A 14,597-nucleotide genomic window follows, 5' to 3' on the forward strand; every position below is an offset into this window, starting at 1 on the left:
TGGACAGAGTGTCAAGTAAAATGAGACAAAATTGAAATGGAAGTTGTGGAAATGTCATTGTGAGATTGCATAAGAACTCAAATTGCTCTCACAAGCTAACGAATACCTAAACCCTTTTGATAAAACAGCTTTAGTTGTTATGATGTGACCATATATGAAAGCCATCTGTGATTTATCTGTTCTTACTATGCAACAAGCTTGGCAATGACAAGTTAAAAATAAAATGTATGTACATTTTAGAATGGAGAATGCGGGCATCGATCCCGCTACCTCTCGCATGCTAAGCGAGCGCTCTACCATTTGAGCTAATTCCCCTGTGTGCTCCCTCAGAATAACATTTCAAAAGTAATGGTAATGCCTACCACACTTTATTTGATGTCAAATTGCCCATTACATGAGTGTTCAGTTCACTCCTAACTGATGCCTTACCTCCACTTAGGGGATGTTTTACAGTTCAGGTTGGCCTGTTAAGTACTTGAATAGGAGTAATATCGCTGTATGTTAATCTAGACTAATGCCCTACCTAATCTTGAAGTTATATTTCCCACCAATGGGAAACCAAAGATATACAATTTTTGGGAGTTATTGCATGTCTAATGCAAGATTAATTGCCATATTATGAGATCCAATGCAATAATCCTGCAAAAATTACTCTTTTTCGCCCAACGTGGGGCTCGAACCCACGACCCTGAGATTAAGAGTCTCATGCTCGAACCCACGACCCTGAGATCAAGAGTCTCATGCTCTACCGACTGAGCTAGCCGGGCTCCCTCTTTAAAGTAGTATGCAAACTGATCGTTTTTCATTAAGAAAACCAGTTCCTGGATATTCCTCAACTCTTGTTTTTCAAGGAACTTATCATTTATAGATCCCTCAGTGGACAGAGTGTCAAGTAAAATGAGACAAAATTGAAATGGAAGTTGTGGAAATGTCATTGTGAGATTGCATAAGAACTCAAATTGCTCTCACAAGCTAACGAATACCTAAACCCTTTTGATAAAACAGCTTTAGTTGTTATGATGTGACCATATATGAAAGCCATCTGTGATTTATCTGTTCTTACTATGCAACAATCTTGGCAATGACAAGTTAAAAATAAAATGTATGTACATTTTAGAATGGAGAATGCGGGCATCGATCCCGCTACCTCTCGCATGCTAAGCGAGCGCTCTACCATTTGAGCTAATTCCCCTGTGTGCTACCTCAGAATAACATTTCAAAAGTAATGGTAATGCCTACCACACTTTATTTGATGTCAAATTGCCCATTACATGAGTGTTCAGTTCACTCCTAACTGATGCCTTACCTCCACTTAGGGGATGTTTTACAGTTCAGGTTGGCCTGTTAAGTACTTGAATAGGAGTAATATCGCTGTATGTTAATCTAGACTAATGCCCTACCTAATCTTGAAGTTACATTTCCCACCAATGGGAAACCAAAGATATACAATTTTTGGGAGTTATTGCATGTCTAATGCAAGATTAATTGCCATATTATGAGATCCAATGCAATAATCCTGCAAAAATTACTCGTTTTCGCCCAACGTGGGGCTCGAACCCACGACCCTGAGATTAAGAGTCTCATGCTTGAACCCACGACCCTGAGATCAAGAGTCTCATGCTCTACCGACTGAGCTAGCCGGGCTCCCTCTTTAAAGTAGTATGCAAACTGATCGTTTTTCATTAAGAAAACCAGTTCCTGGATATTCCTCAACTCTTGTTTTTCAAGGAACTTATCATTTATAGATCCCTCAGTGGACAGAGTGTCAAGTAAAATGAGACAAAATTGAAATGGAAGTTGTGGAAATGTCATTGTGAGATTGCATAAGAACTCAAATTGCTCTCACAAGCTAACGAATACCTAAACCCTTTTGATAAAACAGCTTTAGTTGTTATGATGTGACCATATATGAAAGCCATCTGTGATTTATCTGTTCTTACTATGCAACAAGCTTGGCAATGACAAGTTAAAAATAAAATGTATGTACATTTTAGAATGGAGAATGCGGGCATCGATCCCGCTACCTCTCGCATGCTAAGCGAGCGCTCTACCATTTGAGCTAATTCCCCTGTGTGCTCCCTCAGAATAACATTTCAAAAGTAATGGTAATGCCTACCACACTTTATTTGATGTCAAATTGCCCATTACATGAGTGTTCAGTTCACTCCTAACTGATGCCTTACCTCCACTTAGGGGATGTTTTACAGTTCAGGTTGGCCTGTTAAGTACTTGAATAGGAGTAATATCGCTGTATGTTAATCTAGACTAATGCCCTACCTAATCTTGAAGTTATATTTCCCACCAATGGGAAACCAAAGATATACAATTTTTGGGAGTTATTGCATGTCTAATGCAAGATTAATTGCCATATTATGAGATCCAATGCAATAATCCTGCAAAAATTACTCGTTTTCGCCCAACATGGGGCTCGAACCCACGACCCTGAGATTAAGAGTCTCATGCTCGAACCCACGACCCTGAGATCAAGAGTCTCATGCTCTACCGACTGAGCTAGCCGGGCTCCCTCTTTAAAGTAGTATGCAAACTGATCGTTTTTCATTAAGAAAACCAGTTCCTGGATATTCCTCAACTCTTGTTTTTCAAGGAACTTATCATTTATAGATCCCTCAGTGGACAGAGTGTCAAGTAAAATGAGACAAAATTGAAATGGAAGTTGTGGAAATGTCATTGTGAGATTGCATAAGAACTCAAATTGCTCTCACAAGCTAACGAATACCTAAACCCTTTTGATAAAACAGCTTTAGTTGTTATGATGTGACCATATATGAAAGCCATCTGTGATTTATCTGTTCTTACTATGCAACAATCTTGGCAATGACAAGTTAAAAATAAAATGTATGTACATTTTAGAATGGAGAATGCGGGCATCGATCCCGCTACCTCTCGCATGCTAAGCGAGCGCTCTACCATTTGAGCTAATTCCCCTGTGTGCTACCTCAGAATAACATTTCAAAAGTAATGGTAATGCCTACCACACTTTATTTGATGTCAAATTGCCCATTACATGAGTGTTCAGTTCACTCCTAACTGATGCCTTACCTCCACTTAGGGGATGTTTTACAGTTCAGGTTGGCCTGTTAAGTACTTGAATAGGAGTAATATCGCTGTATGTTAATCTAGACTAATGCCCTACCTAATCTTGAAGTTACATTTCCCACCAATGGGAAACCAAAGATATACAATTTTTGGGAGTTATTGCATGTCTAATGCAAGATTAATTGCCATATTATGAGATCCAATGCAATAATCCTGCAAAAATTACTCGTTTTCGCCCAACGTGGGGCTCGAACCCACGACCCTGAGATTAAGAGTCTCATGCTTGAACCCACGACCCTGAGATCAAGAGTCTCATGCTCTACCGACTGAGCTAGCCGGGCTCCCTCTTTAAAGTAGTATGCAAACTGATCGTTTTTCATTAAGAAAACCAGTTCCTGGATATTCCTCAACTCTTGTTTTTCAAGGAACTTATCATTTATAGATCCCTCAGTGGACAGAGTGTCAAGTAAAATGAGACAAAATTGAAATGGAAGTTGTGGAAATGTCATTGTGAGATTGCATAAGAACTCAAATTGCTCTCACAAGCTAACGAATACCTAAACCCTTTTGATAAAACAGCTTTAGTTGTTATGATGTGACCATATATGAAAGCCATCTGTGATTTATCTGTTCTTACTATGCAACAAGCTTGGCAATGACAAGTTAAAAATAAAATGTATGTACATTTTAGAATGGAGAATGCGGGCATCGATCCCGCTACCTCTCGCATGCTAAGCGAGCGCTCTACCATTTGAGCTAATTCCCCTGTGTGCTCCCTCAGAATAACATTTCAAAAGTAATGGTAATGCCTACCACACTTTATTTGATGTCAAATTGCCCATTACATGAGTGTTCAGTTCACTCCTAACTGATGCCTTACCTCCACTTAGGGGATGTTTTACAGTTCAGGTTGGCCTGTTAAGTACTTGAATAGGAGTAATATCGCTGTATGTTAATCTAGACTAATGCCCTACCTAATCTTGAAGTTATATTTCCCACCAATGGGAAACCAAAGATATACAATTTTTGGGAGTTATTGCATGTCTAATGCAAGATTAATTGCCATATTATGAGATCCAATGCAATAATCCTGCAAAAATTACTCGTTTTCGCCCAACGTGGGGCTCGAACCCACGACCCTGAGATTAAGAGTCTCATGCTCGAACCCACGACCCTGAGATCAAGAGTCTCATGCTCTACCGACTGAGCTAGCCGGGCTCCCTCTTTAAAGTAGTATGCAAACTGATCGTTTTTCATTAAGAAAACCAGTTCCTGGATATTCCTCAACTCTTGTTTTTCAAGGAACTTATCATTTATAGATCCCTCAGTGGACAGAGTGTCAAGTAAAATGAGACAAAATTGAAATGGAAGTTGTGGAAATGTCATTGTGAGATTGCATAAGAACTCAAATTGCTCTCACAAGCTAACGAATACCTAAACCCTTTTGATAAAACACCTTTAGTTGTTATGATGTGACCATATATGAAAGCCATCTGTGATGTATCTGTTCTTACTATGCAACAAGCTTGGCAATGACAAGTTAAAAATAAAATGTATGTACATTTTAGAATGGAGAATGCGGGCATCGATCCCGCTACCTCTCGCATGCTAAGCGAGCGCTCTACCATTTGAGCTAATTCCCCTGTGTGCTCCCTCAGAATAACATTTCAAAAGTAATGGTAATGCCTATCACACTTTATTTGATGTCAAATTGCCCATTACATGAGTGTTCAGTTCACTCCTAACTGATGCCTTACCTCCACTTAGGGGATGTTTTACAGTTCAGGTTGGCCTGTTAAGTACTTGAATAGGAGTAATATCGCTGTATGTTAATCTAGACTAATGCCCTACCTAATCTTGAAGTTATATTTCCCACCAATGGGAAACCAAAGATATACAATTTTTGAGAGTTATTGCATGTCTAATGCAAGATTAATTGCCATATTATGAGATCCAATGCAATAATCCTGCAAAAATTACTCGTTTTCGCCCAACGTGGGGCTCGAACCCACGACCCTGAGATTAAGAGTCTCATGCTCGAACCCACGACCCTGAGATCAAGAGTCTCATGCTCTACCGACTGAGCTAGCCGGGCTCCCTCTTTAAAGTAGTATGCAAACTGATCGTTTTTCATTAAGAAAACCAGTTCCTGGATATTCCTCAACTCTTGTTTTTCAAGGAACTTATCATTTATAGATCCCTCAGTGGACAGAGTGTCAAGTAAAATGAGACAAAATTGAAATGGAAGTTGTGGAAATGTCATTGTGAGATTGCATAAGAACTCAAATTGCTCTCACAAGCTAACGAATACCTAAACCCTTTTGATAAAACAGCTTTAGTTGTTATGATGTGACCATATATGAAAGCCATCTGTGATTTATCTGTTCTTACTATGCAACAATCTTGGCAATGACAAGTTAAAAATAAAATGTATGTACATTTTAGAATGGAGAATGCGGGCATCGATCCCGCTACCTCTCGCATGCTAAGCGAGCGGTCTACCATTTGAGCTAATTCCCCTGTGTGCTACCTCAGAATAACATTTCAAAAGTAATGGTAATGCCTACCACACTTTATTTGATGTCAAATTGCCCATTACATGAGTGTTCAGTTCACTCCTAACTGATGCCTTACCTCCACTTAGGGGATGTTTTACAGTTCAGGTTGGCCTGTTAAGTACTTGAATAGGAGTAATATCGCTGTATGTTAATCTAGACTAATGCCCTACCTAATCTTGAAGTTACATTTCCGACCAATGGGAAACCAAAGATATACAATTTTTGGGAGTTATTGCATGTCTAATGCAAGATTAATTGCCATATTATGAGATCCAATGCAATAATCCTGCAAAAATTACTCGTTTTCGCCCAACGTGGGGCTCGAACCCACGACCCTGAGATTAAGAGTCTCATGCTTGAACCCACGACCCTGAGATCAAGAGTCTCATGCTCTACCGACTGAGCTAGCCGGGCTCCCTCTTTAAAGTAGTATGCAAACTGATCGTTTTTCATTAAGAAAACCAGTTCCTGGATATTCCTCAACTCTTGTTTTTCAAGGAACTTATCATTTATAGATCCCTCAGTGGACAGAGTGTCAAGTAAAATGAGACAAAATTGAAATGGAAGTTGTGGAAATGTCATTGTGAGATTGCATAAGAACTCAAATTGCTCTCACAAGCTAACGAATACCTAAACCCTTTTGATAAAACAGCTTTAGTTGTTATGATGTGACCATATATGAAAGCCATCTGTGATTTATCTGTTCTTACTATGCAACAAGCTTGGCAATGACAAGTTAAAAATAAAATGTATGTACATTTTAGAATGGAGAATGCGGGCATCGATCCCGCTACCTCTCGCATGCTAAGCGAGCGCTCTACCATTTGAGCTAATTCCCCTGTGTGCTCCCTCAGAATAACATTTCAAAAGTAATGGTAATGCCTACCACACTTTATTTGATGTCTAATTGCCCATTACATGAGTGTTCAGTTCACTCCTAACTGATGCCTTACCTCCACTTAGGGGATGTTTTACAGTTCAGATTGGCCTGTTAAGTACTTGAATAGGAGTAATATCGCTGTATGTTAATCTAGACTAATGCCCTACCTAATCTTGAAGTTACATTTCCCACCAATGGGAAACCAAAGATATACAATTTTTGGGAGTTATTGCATGTCTAATGCAAGATTAATTGCCATATTATGAGATCCAATGCAATAATCCTGCAAAAATTACTCGTTTTCGCCCAACGTGGGGCTCGAACCCACGACCCTGAGATTAAGAGTCTCATGCTCTACCGACTGAGCTAGCCGGGCTCCCTCTTAAAAGTAGTATGCAAACTGATCGTTTTTCATTAAGAAAACCAGTTCCTGGATATTCCTCAACTCTTGTTTTTCAAGGAACTTATCATTTATAGATCCCTCAGTGGACAGAGTGTCAAGTAAAATGAGACAAAATTGAAATGGAAGTTGTGGAAATGTCATTGTGAGATTGCATAAGAACTCAAATTGCTCTCACAAGCTAACGAATACCTAAACCCTTTTGATAAAACAGCTTTAGTTGTTATGATGTGACCATATATGAAAGCCATCTGTGATTTATCTGTTCTTACTATGCAACAATCTTGGCAATGACAAGTTAAAAATAAAATGTATGTACATTTTAGAATGGAGAATGCGGGCATCGATCCCGCTACCTCTCGCGTGCTAAGCGAGCGCTCTACCATTTGAGCTAATTCCCCTGTGTGCTCCCTCAGAATAACATTTCAAAAGTAATGGTAATGCCTACCACACTTTATTTGATGTCAAATTGCCCATTACATGAGTGTTCAGTTCACTCCTAACTGATGCCTTACCTCCACTTAGGGGATGTTTTACAGTTCAGGTTGGCCTGTTAAGTACTTGAATAGGAGTAATATCGCTGTATGTTAATCTAGACTAATGCCCTACCTAATCTTGAAGTTACATTTCCCACCAATGGGAAACCAAAGATATACAATTTTTGGGAGTTATTGCATGTCTAATGCAAGATTAATTGCCATATTATGAGATCCAATGCAATAATCCTGCAAAAATTACTTGTTTTTGCCCAACGTGGGGCTCGAACTCACGACCCTGAGATTAAGAGTCTCATGCTCGAACCCACGACCCTGAGATCAAGAGTCTCATGCTCTACCGACTGAGCTAGCCGGGCTCCCTCTTTAAAGTAGTATGCAAACTGATCGTTTTTCATTAAGAAAACCAGTTCCTGGATATTCCTCAACTCTTGTTTTTCAAGGAACTTATCATTTATAGATCCCTCAGTGGACAGAGTGTCAAGTAAAATGAGACAAAATTGAAATGGAAGTTGTGGAAATGTCATTGTGAGATTGCATAAGAACTCAAATTGCTCTCACAAGCTAACGAATACCTAAACCCTTTTGATAAAACAGCTTTAGTTGTTATGATGTGACCATATATGAAAGCCATCTGTGATTTATCTGTTCTTACTATGCAACAATCTTGGCAATGACAAGTTAAAAATAAAATGTATGTACATTTTAGAATGGAGAATGCGGGCATCGATCCCGCTACCTCTCGCATGCTAAGCGAGCGCTCTACCATTTGAGCTAATTCCCCTGTGTGCTCCCTCAGAATAACATTTCAAAAGTAATGGTAATGCCTACCACACTTTATTTGATGTCAAATTGCCCATTACATGAGTGTTCAGTTCACTCCTAACTGATGCCTTACCTCCACTTAGGGGATGTTTTACAGTTCAGGTTGGCCTGTTAAGTACTTGAATAGGAGTAATATCGCTGTATGTTAATCTAGACTAATGCCCTACCTAATCTTGAAGTTACATTTCCCACCAATGGGAAACCAAAGATATACAATTTTTGGGAGTTATTGCATGTCTAATGCAAGATTAATTGCCATATTATGAGATCCAATGCAATAATCCTGCAAAAATTACTCGTTTTCGCCCAACGTGGGGCTCGAACCCACGACCCTGAGATTAAGAGTCTCATGCTCGAACCCACGACCCTGAGATCAAGAGTCTCATGCTCTACCGACTGAGCTAGCCGGGCTCCCTCTTTAAAGTAGTATGCAAACTGATCGTTTTTCATTAAGAAAACCAGTTCCTGGATATTCCTCAACTCTTGTTTTTCAAGGAACTTATCATTTATAGATCCCTCAGTGGACAGAGTGTCAAGTAAAATGAGACAAAATTGAAATGGAAGTTGTGGAAATGTCATTGTGAGATTGCATAAGAACTCAAATTGCTCTCACAAGCTAACGAATACCTAAACCCTTTTGATAAAACAGCTTTAGTTGATATGATGTGACCATATATGAAAGCCATCTGTGATTTATCTGTTCTTACTATGCAACAATCTTGGCAATGACAAGTTAAAAATAAAATGTATGTACATTTTAGAATGGAGAATGCGGGCATCGATCCCGCTACCTCTCGCATGCTAAGCGAGCGCTCTACCATTTGAGCTAATTCCCCTGTGTGCTCCCTCAGAATAACATTTCAAAAGTAATGGTAATGCCTACCACACTTTATTTGATGTCAAATTGCCCATTACATGAGTGTTCAGTTCACTCCTAACTGATGCCTTACCTCCACTTAGGGGATGTTTTACAGTTCAGGTTGGCCTGTTAAGTACTTGAATAGGAGTAATATCGCTGTATGTTAATCTAGACTAATGCCCTACCTAATCTTGAAGTTACATTTCCCACCAATGGGAAACCAAAGATATACAATTTTTGGGAGTTATTGCATGTCTAATGCAAGATTAATTGCCATATTATGAGATCGAACACAATAATCCTGCAAAAAATACTCGTTTTCGCCCAACGTGGGGCTCGAACCCACGACCCTGAGATTAAGAGTCTCATGCTCTACCGACTGAGCTAGCCGGGCTCCCTCTTCAAAGTAGAATGCAAACTGATCGTTTTTCATTAAGAAAACCAGTTCCTGGATATTCCTCAACTCTTGTTTTTCAAGGAACTTATCATTTATAGATCCCTCAGTGGACAGAGTGTCAAGTAAAATGAGACAAAATTGAAATGGAAGTTGTGGAAATGTCATTGTGAGATTGCATAAGAACTCAAATTGCTCTCACAAGCTAACGAATACCTAAACCCTTTTGATAAAACCCCTTTAGTTGTTATGATGTGACCATATATGAAAGCCATCTGTGATTTATCTGTTCTTACTATGCAACAAGCTTGGCAATGACAAGTTAAAAATAAAATGTATGTACATTTTAGAATGGAGAATGCGGGCATCGATCCCGCTACCTCTCGCATGCTAAGCGAGCGCTCTACCATCTGAGCTAATTCCCCTGTGTGCTCCCTCAGAATAACATTTCAAAAGTAATGTTAATGCCTACGACACTTTATTTGACGTCAAATTGCCCATTACATGAGTGTTCAGTTCACTCCTAACTGATGCCTTACCTCCACTTAGGGGATGTTTTACAGTTCAGGTTGGCCTGTTTAGTACTTGAATAGGAGTAATATCGCTGTATGTTAATCTAGACTAATGCCCTACCTAATCTTGAAGTTACATTTCCCACCAATGGGAAACCAAAGATATACGATTTTTGGGAGTTATTGCATGTCTAATGCAAGATTAATTGCCATATTATGAGATCCAATGCAATAATCCTGCAAAAATTACTCGTTTTCGCCCAACGTGGGGCTCGAACCCACGACCCTGAGATTAAGAGTCTCATGATCGAACCCACGACCCTGAGATCAAGAGTCTCATGCTCTACCGACTGAGCTGGCCGGGCTCCCTCTTCAAAGTAGTATGCAAACTGATCGTTTTTCATTAAGAAAACCAGTTCCTGGATATTCCTCAACTCTTGTTTTTCAAGGAACTTATCATTTATAGATCCCTCAGTGGACAGAGTGTCAAGTAAAATGAGACAAAATTGAAATGGAAGTTGTGGAAATGTCATTGTGAGATTGCATAAGAACTCAAATTGCTCTCACAAGCTAACGAATACCTAAACCCTTTTGATAAAACACCTTTAGTTGTTATGATGTGACCATATATGAAAGCCATCTGTGATTTATCTGTTCTTACTATGCAACAAGCTTGGCAATGACAAGTTAAAAATAAAATGTATGTACATTTTAGAATGGAGAATGCGGGCACCGATCCCGCTACCTATCGCATGCTAAGCGAGCGCTCTACCATTTGAGCTAACTCCCCTGTGTGCTCCCTCAGAATAACATTTCAAAAGTAATGGTAATGCCTACCACACTTTATTTGATGTCAAATTGCCCATTACATGAGTGTTCAGTTCACTCCTAACTGATGCCTTACCTCCACTTAGGGGATGTTTTACAGTTCAGGTTGGCCTGTTTAGTACTTGAATAGGAGTAATATCGCTGTATGTTAATCTAGACTAATGCCCTACCTAATCTTGAAGTTACATTTCCCACCAATGGGAAACCAAAGATATACAATTTTTGGGAGTTATTGCATGTCTAATGCAAGATTAATTGCCATATTATGAGATCCAATGCAATAATCCTGCAAAAATTACTCGTTTTCGCCCAACGTGGGGCTCGAACCCACGACCCTGAGATTAAGAGTCTCATGCTCGAACCCACGACGCTGAGATCAAGAGTCTCATGCTCTACCGACTGAGCTAGCCGGGCTCCCTCTTTAAAGTAGTATGCAAACTGATCGTTTTTCATTAAGAAAACCAGTTCCTGGATATTCCTCAACTCTTGTTTTTCAAGGAACTTATCATTTATAGATCCCTCAGTGGACAGAGTGTCAAGTAAAATGAGACAAAATTGAAATGGAAGTTGTGGAAATGTCATTGTGAGATTGCATAAGAACTCAAATTGCTCTCACAAGCTAACGAATACCTAAACCCTTTTGATAAAACAGCTTTAGTTGTTATGATGTGACCATATATGAAAGCCATCTGTGATTTATCTGTTCTTACTATGCAACAATCTTGGCAATGACAAGTTAAAAATAAAATGTATGTACATTTTAGAATGGAGAATGCGGGCATCGATCCCGCTACCTCTCGCATGCTAAGCGAGCGCTCTACCATTTGAGCTAATTCCCCTGTGTGCTCCCTCAGAATAACATTTCAAAAGTAATGGTAATGCCTACCACACTTTATTTGATGTCAAATTGCCCATTACATGAGTGTTCAGTTCACTCCTAACTGATGCCTTACCTCCACTTAGGGGATGTTTTACAGTTCAGGTTGGCCTGTTAAGTACTTGAATAGGAGTAATATCGCTGTATGTTAATCTAGACTAATGCCCTACCTAATCTTGAAGTTACATTTCCCACCAATGGGAAACCAAAGATATACAATTTTTGGGAGTTATTGCATGTCTAATGCAAGATTAATTGCCATATTATGAGATCCAACACAATAATCCTGCAAAAAATACTCGTTTTCGCCCAACGTGGGGCTCGAACCCACGACCCTGAGATTACGAGTCTCATGCTCTACCGACTGAGCTAGCCGGGCTCCCTCTTTAAAGTAGAATGCAAACTGATCATTTTTCATTAAGAAAACCAGTTCCTGGATATTCCTCAACTCTTGTTTTTCAAGGAACTTATCATTTATAGATCCCTCAGTGGACAGAGTGTCAAGTAAAATGAGACAAAATTGAAATGGAAGTTGTGGAAATGTCATTGTGAGATTGCATAAGAACTCAAATTGCTCTCACAAGCTAACGAATACCTAAACCCTTTTGATAAAACCCCTTTAGTTGTTATGATGTGACCATATATGAAAGCCATCTGTGATTTATCTGTTCTTACTATGCAACAAGCTTGGCAATGACAAGTTAAAAATAAAATGTATGTACATTTTAGAATGGAGAATGCGGGCATCGATCCCGCTACCTCTCGCATGCTAAGCGAGCGCTCTACCATCTGAGCTAATTCCCCTGTGTGCTCCCTCAGAATAACATTTCAAAAGTAATGTTAATGCCTACGACACTTTATTTGACGTCAAATTGCCCATTACATGAGTGTTCAGTTCACTCCTAACTGATGCCTTACCTCCACTTAGGGGATGTTTTACAGTTCAGGTTGGCCTGTTTAGTACTTGAATAGGAGTAATATCGCTGTATGTTAATCTAGACTAATGCCCTACCTAATCTTGAAGTTACATTTCCCACCAATGGGAAACCAAAGATATACAATTTTTGGGAGTTATTGCATGTCTAATGCAAGATTAATTGCCATATTATGAGATCCAATGCAATAATCCTGCAAAAATTACTCGTTTTCGCCCAACGTGGGGCTCGAACCCACGACCCTGAGATTAAGAGTCTCATGCTCGAACCCACGACCTTGAGATCAAGAGTCTCATGCTCTACCAACTGAGCTGGCCGGGCTCCCTCTTTAAAGTAGTATGCAAACTGATCGTTTTTCATTAAGAAAACCAGTTCCTGGATATTCCTCAACTCTTGTTTTTCAAGGAACTTATCATTTATAGATCCCTCAGTGGACAGAGTGTCAAGTAAAATGAGACAAAATTGAAATGGAAGTTGTGGAAATGTCATTGTGAGATTGCATAAGAACTCAAATTGCTCTCACAAGCTAACGAATACCTAAACCCTTTTGATAAAACACCTTTAGTTGTTATGATGTGACCATATATGAAAGCCATCTGTGATTTATCTGTTCTTACTATGCAACAAGCTTGGCAATGACAAGTTAAAAATAAAATGTATGTACATTTTAGAATGGAGAATGCGGGCATCGATCCCGCTACCTATCGCATGCTAAGCGAGCGCTCTACCATTTGAGCTAATTCCCCTGTGTGCTCCCTCAGAATAACATTTCAAAAGTAATGGTAATGCCTACCACACTTTATTTGATGTCAAATTGCCCATTACATGAGTGTTCAGTTCACTCCTAACTGATGCCTTACCTCCACTTAGGGGATGTTTTACAGTTCAGGTTGGCCTGTTTAGTACTTGAATAGGAGTAATATCGCTGTATGTTAATCTAGACTAATGCCCTACCTAATCTTGAAGTTACATTTCCCACCAATGGGAAACCAAAGATATACAATTTTTGGGAGTTATTGCATGTCTAATGCAAGATTAATTGCCATATTATGAGATCCAATGCAATAATCCTGCAAAAATTACTCGTTTTCGCCCAACGTGGGGGTCGAACCCACGACCCTGAGATTAAGAGTCTCATGCTCGAACCCACGACCCTGAGATCAAGAGTCTCATGCTCTACCGACTGAGCTAGCCGGGCTCCCTCTTTAAAGTAGTATGCAAACTGATCGTTTTTCATTAAGAAAACCAGTTCCTGGATATTCCTCAACTCTTGTTTTTCAAGGAACTTATCATTTATAGATCCCTCAGTGGACAGAGTGTCAAGTAAAATGAGACAAAATTGAAATGGAAGTTGTGGAAATGTCATTGTGAGATTGCATAAGAACTCAAATTGCTCTCACAAGCTAACGAATACCTAAACCCTTTTGATAAAACACCTTTAGTTGTTATGATGTGACCATATATGAAAGCCATCTGTGATTTATCTGTTCTTACTATGCAACAAGCTTGGCAATGACAAGTTAAAAATAAAATGTATGTACATTTTAGAATGGAGAATGCGGGCATCGATCCCGCTACCTCTCGCATGCTAAGCGAGCGCTCTACCATTTGAGCTAATTCCCCTGTGTGCTCCCTCAGAATAACATTTCAAAAGTAATGGTAATGCCTACCACACTTTATTTGATGTCAAATTGCCCATTACATGAGTGTTCAGTTCACTCCTAACTGATTCCTTACCTCCACTTAGGGGATGTTTTACAGTTCAGGTTGGCCTGTTAAGTACTTGAATAGGAGTAATATCGCTGTATGTTAATCTAGACTAATGCCCTACCTAATCTTGAAGTTACATTTCCCACCAATGGGAAACCAAAGATATACAATTTTTGGGAGTTATTGCATGTCTAATGCAAGATTAATTGCCATATTATGAGATCCAATGCAATAATCCTGCAAAAATTACTCGTTTTCGCCCAACGTG

General features: G+C 39.4%; 25 non-coding genes across 25 annotated transcripts; all 25 read right to left on the minus strand.

Moving 5' to 3' along the window:
• Positions 1–242: 242 nt before the first annotated feature.
• On the minus strand, positions 243–315 carry TRNAA-AGC (transfer RNA alanine (anticodon AGC)). Its single transcript has one exon. It is a non-coding gene; the product is annotated as a tRNA-Ala (tRNA).
• A 344-nt stretch (positions 316–659) lies between these two features.
• On the minus strand, positions 660–767 carry TRNAK-CUU (transfer RNA lysine (anticodon CUU)). Its single transcript has 2 exons — positions 731–767; positions 660–695 (listed from the first exon to the last, which is right to left on the minus strand). It is a non-coding gene; the product is annotated as a tRNA-Lys (tRNA).
• A 352-nt stretch (positions 768–1,119) lies between these two features.
• Positions 1,120–1,192, minus strand: TRNAA-AGC (transfer RNA alanine (anticodon AGC)). Its single transcript has one exon. It is a non-coding gene; the product is annotated as a tRNA-Ala (tRNA).
• A 344-nt stretch (positions 1,193–1,536) lies between these two features.
• On the minus strand, positions 1,537–1,644 carry TRNAK-CUU (transfer RNA lysine (anticodon CUU)). The gene is made up of 2 exons: positions 1,608–1,644; positions 1,537–1,572 (listed from the first exon to the last, which is right to left on the minus strand). It is a non-coding gene; the product is annotated as a tRNA-Lys (tRNA).
• Positions 1,645–1,996: 352 nt separating this feature from the next.
• Positions 1,997–2,069, minus strand: TRNAA-AGC (transfer RNA alanine (anticodon AGC)). The gene has a single exon. It is a non-coding gene; the product is annotated as a tRNA-Ala (tRNA).
• An 804-nt stretch (positions 2,070–2,873) lies between these two features.
• TRNAA-AGC (transfer RNA alanine (anticodon AGC)) lies at positions 2,874–2,946 on the minus strand. Its single transcript has one exon. It is a non-coding gene; the product is annotated as a tRNA-Ala (tRNA).
• Positions 2,947–3,290: 344 nt separating this feature from the next.
• TRNAK-CUU (transfer RNA lysine (anticodon CUU)) lies at positions 3,291–3,398 on the minus strand. Its single transcript has 2 exons — positions 3,362–3,398; positions 3,291–3,326 (listed from the first exon to the last, which is right to left on the minus strand). It is a non-coding gene; the product is annotated as a tRNA-Lys (tRNA).
• A 352-nt stretch (positions 3,399–3,750) lies between these two features.
• TRNAA-AGC (transfer RNA alanine (anticodon AGC)) lies at positions 3,751–3,823 on the minus strand. The gene has a single exon. It is a non-coding gene; the product is annotated as a tRNA-Ala (tRNA).
• Positions 3,824–4,167: 344 nt separating this feature from the next.
• On the minus strand, positions 4,168–4,275 carry TRNAK-CUU (transfer RNA lysine (anticodon CUU)). Its single transcript has 2 exons — positions 4,239–4,275; positions 4,168–4,203 (listed from the first exon to the last, which is right to left on the minus strand). It is a non-coding gene; the product is annotated as a tRNA-Lys (tRNA).
• Positions 4,276–4,627: 352 nt separating this feature from the next.
• Positions 4,628–4,700, minus strand: TRNAA-AGC (transfer RNA alanine (anticodon AGC)). Its single transcript has one exon. It is a non-coding gene; the product is annotated as a tRNA-Ala (tRNA).
• Positions 4,701–5,044: 344 nt separating this feature from the next.
• Positions 5,045–5,152, minus strand: TRNAK-CUU (transfer RNA lysine (anticodon CUU)). Its single transcript has 2 exons — positions 5,116–5,152; positions 5,045–5,080 (listed from the first exon to the last, which is right to left on the minus strand). It is a non-coding gene; the product is annotated as a tRNA-Lys (tRNA).
• Positions 5,153–5,921: 769 nt separating this feature from the next.
• TRNAK-CUU (transfer RNA lysine (anticodon CUU)) lies at positions 5,922–6,029 on the minus strand. Its single transcript has 2 exons — positions 5,993–6,029; positions 5,922–5,957 (listed from the first exon to the last, which is right to left on the minus strand). It is a non-coding gene; the product is annotated as a tRNA-Lys (tRNA).
• Positions 6,030–6,381: 352 nt separating this feature from the next.
• TRNAA-AGC (transfer RNA alanine (anticodon AGC)) lies at positions 6,382–6,454 on the minus strand. Its single transcript has one exon. It is a non-coding gene; the product is annotated as a tRNA-Ala (tRNA).
• A 344-nt stretch (positions 6,455–6,798) lies between these two features.
• TRNAK-CUU (transfer RNA lysine (anticodon CUU)) lies at positions 6,799–6,871 on the minus strand. Its single transcript has one exon. It is a non-coding gene; the product is annotated as a tRNA-Lys (tRNA).
• Positions 6,872–7,223: 352 nt separating this feature from the next.
• TRNAA-AGC (transfer RNA alanine (anticodon AGC)) lies at positions 7,224–7,296 on the minus strand. The gene has a single exon. It is a non-coding gene; the product is annotated as a tRNA-Ala (tRNA).
• Positions 7,297–8,100: 804 nt separating this feature from the next.
• On the minus strand, positions 8,101–8,173 carry TRNAA-AGC (transfer RNA alanine (anticodon AGC)). The gene has a single exon. It is a non-coding gene; the product is annotated as a tRNA-Ala (tRNA).
• A 344-nt stretch (positions 8,174–8,517) lies between these two features.
• On the minus strand, positions 8,518–8,625 carry TRNAK-CUU (transfer RNA lysine (anticodon CUU)). Its single transcript has 2 exons — positions 8,589–8,625; positions 8,518–8,553 (listed from the first exon to the last, which is right to left on the minus strand). It is a non-coding gene; the product is annotated as a tRNA-Lys (tRNA).
• A 352-nt stretch (positions 8,626–8,977) lies between these two features.
• Positions 8,978–9,050, minus strand: TRNAA-AGC (transfer RNA alanine (anticodon AGC)). The gene has a single exon. It is a non-coding gene; the product is annotated as a tRNA-Ala (tRNA).
• Positions 9,051–9,394: 344 nt separating this feature from the next.
• On the minus strand, positions 9,395–9,467 carry TRNAK-CUU (transfer RNA lysine (anticodon CUU)). The gene has a single exon. It is a non-coding gene; the product is annotated as a tRNA-Lys (tRNA).
• Positions 9,468–9,819: 352 nt separating this feature from the next.
• On the minus strand, positions 9,820–9,892 carry TRNAA-AGC (transfer RNA alanine (anticodon AGC)). The gene has a single exon. It is a non-coding gene; the product is annotated as a tRNA-Ala (tRNA).
• A 1,221-nt stretch (positions 9,893–11,113) lies between these two features.
• TRNAK-CUU (transfer RNA lysine (anticodon CUU)) lies at positions 11,114–11,221 on the minus strand. The gene is made up of 2 exons: positions 11,185–11,221; positions 11,114–11,149 (listed from the first exon to the last, which is right to left on the minus strand). It is a non-coding gene; the product is annotated as a tRNA-Lys (tRNA).
• Positions 11,222–11,573: 352 nt separating this feature from the next.
• TRNAA-AGC (transfer RNA alanine (anticodon AGC)) lies at positions 11,574–11,646 on the minus strand. Its single transcript has one exon. It is a non-coding gene; the product is annotated as a tRNA-Ala (tRNA).
• Positions 11,647–11,990: 344 nt separating this feature from the next.
• On the minus strand, positions 11,991–12,063 carry TRNAT-CGU (transfer RNA threonine (anticodon CGU)). The gene has a single exon. It is a non-coding gene; the product is annotated as a tRNA-Thr (tRNA).
• A 352-nt stretch (positions 12,064–12,415) lies between these two features.
• On the minus strand, positions 12,416–12,488 carry TRNAA-AGC (transfer RNA alanine (anticodon AGC)). Its single transcript has one exon. It is a non-coding gene; the product is annotated as a tRNA-Ala (tRNA).
• Positions 12,489–14,169: 1,681 nt separating this feature from the next.
• Positions 14,170–14,242, minus strand: TRNAA-AGC (transfer RNA alanine (anticodon AGC)). The gene has a single exon. It is a non-coding gene; the product is annotated as a tRNA-Ala (tRNA).
• Positions 14,243–14,597: the final 355 nt, after the last annotated feature.

This window comes from Lissotriton helveticus, chromosome 1_2 (assembly GCF_964261635.1).
Source record: "Lissotriton helveticus chromosome 1_2, aLisHel1.1, whole genome shotgun sequence".
Classification (NCBI taxonomy): domain Eukaryota; kingdom Metazoa; phylum Chordata; class Amphibia; order Caudata; family Salamandridae; genus Lissotriton; species Lissotriton helveticus.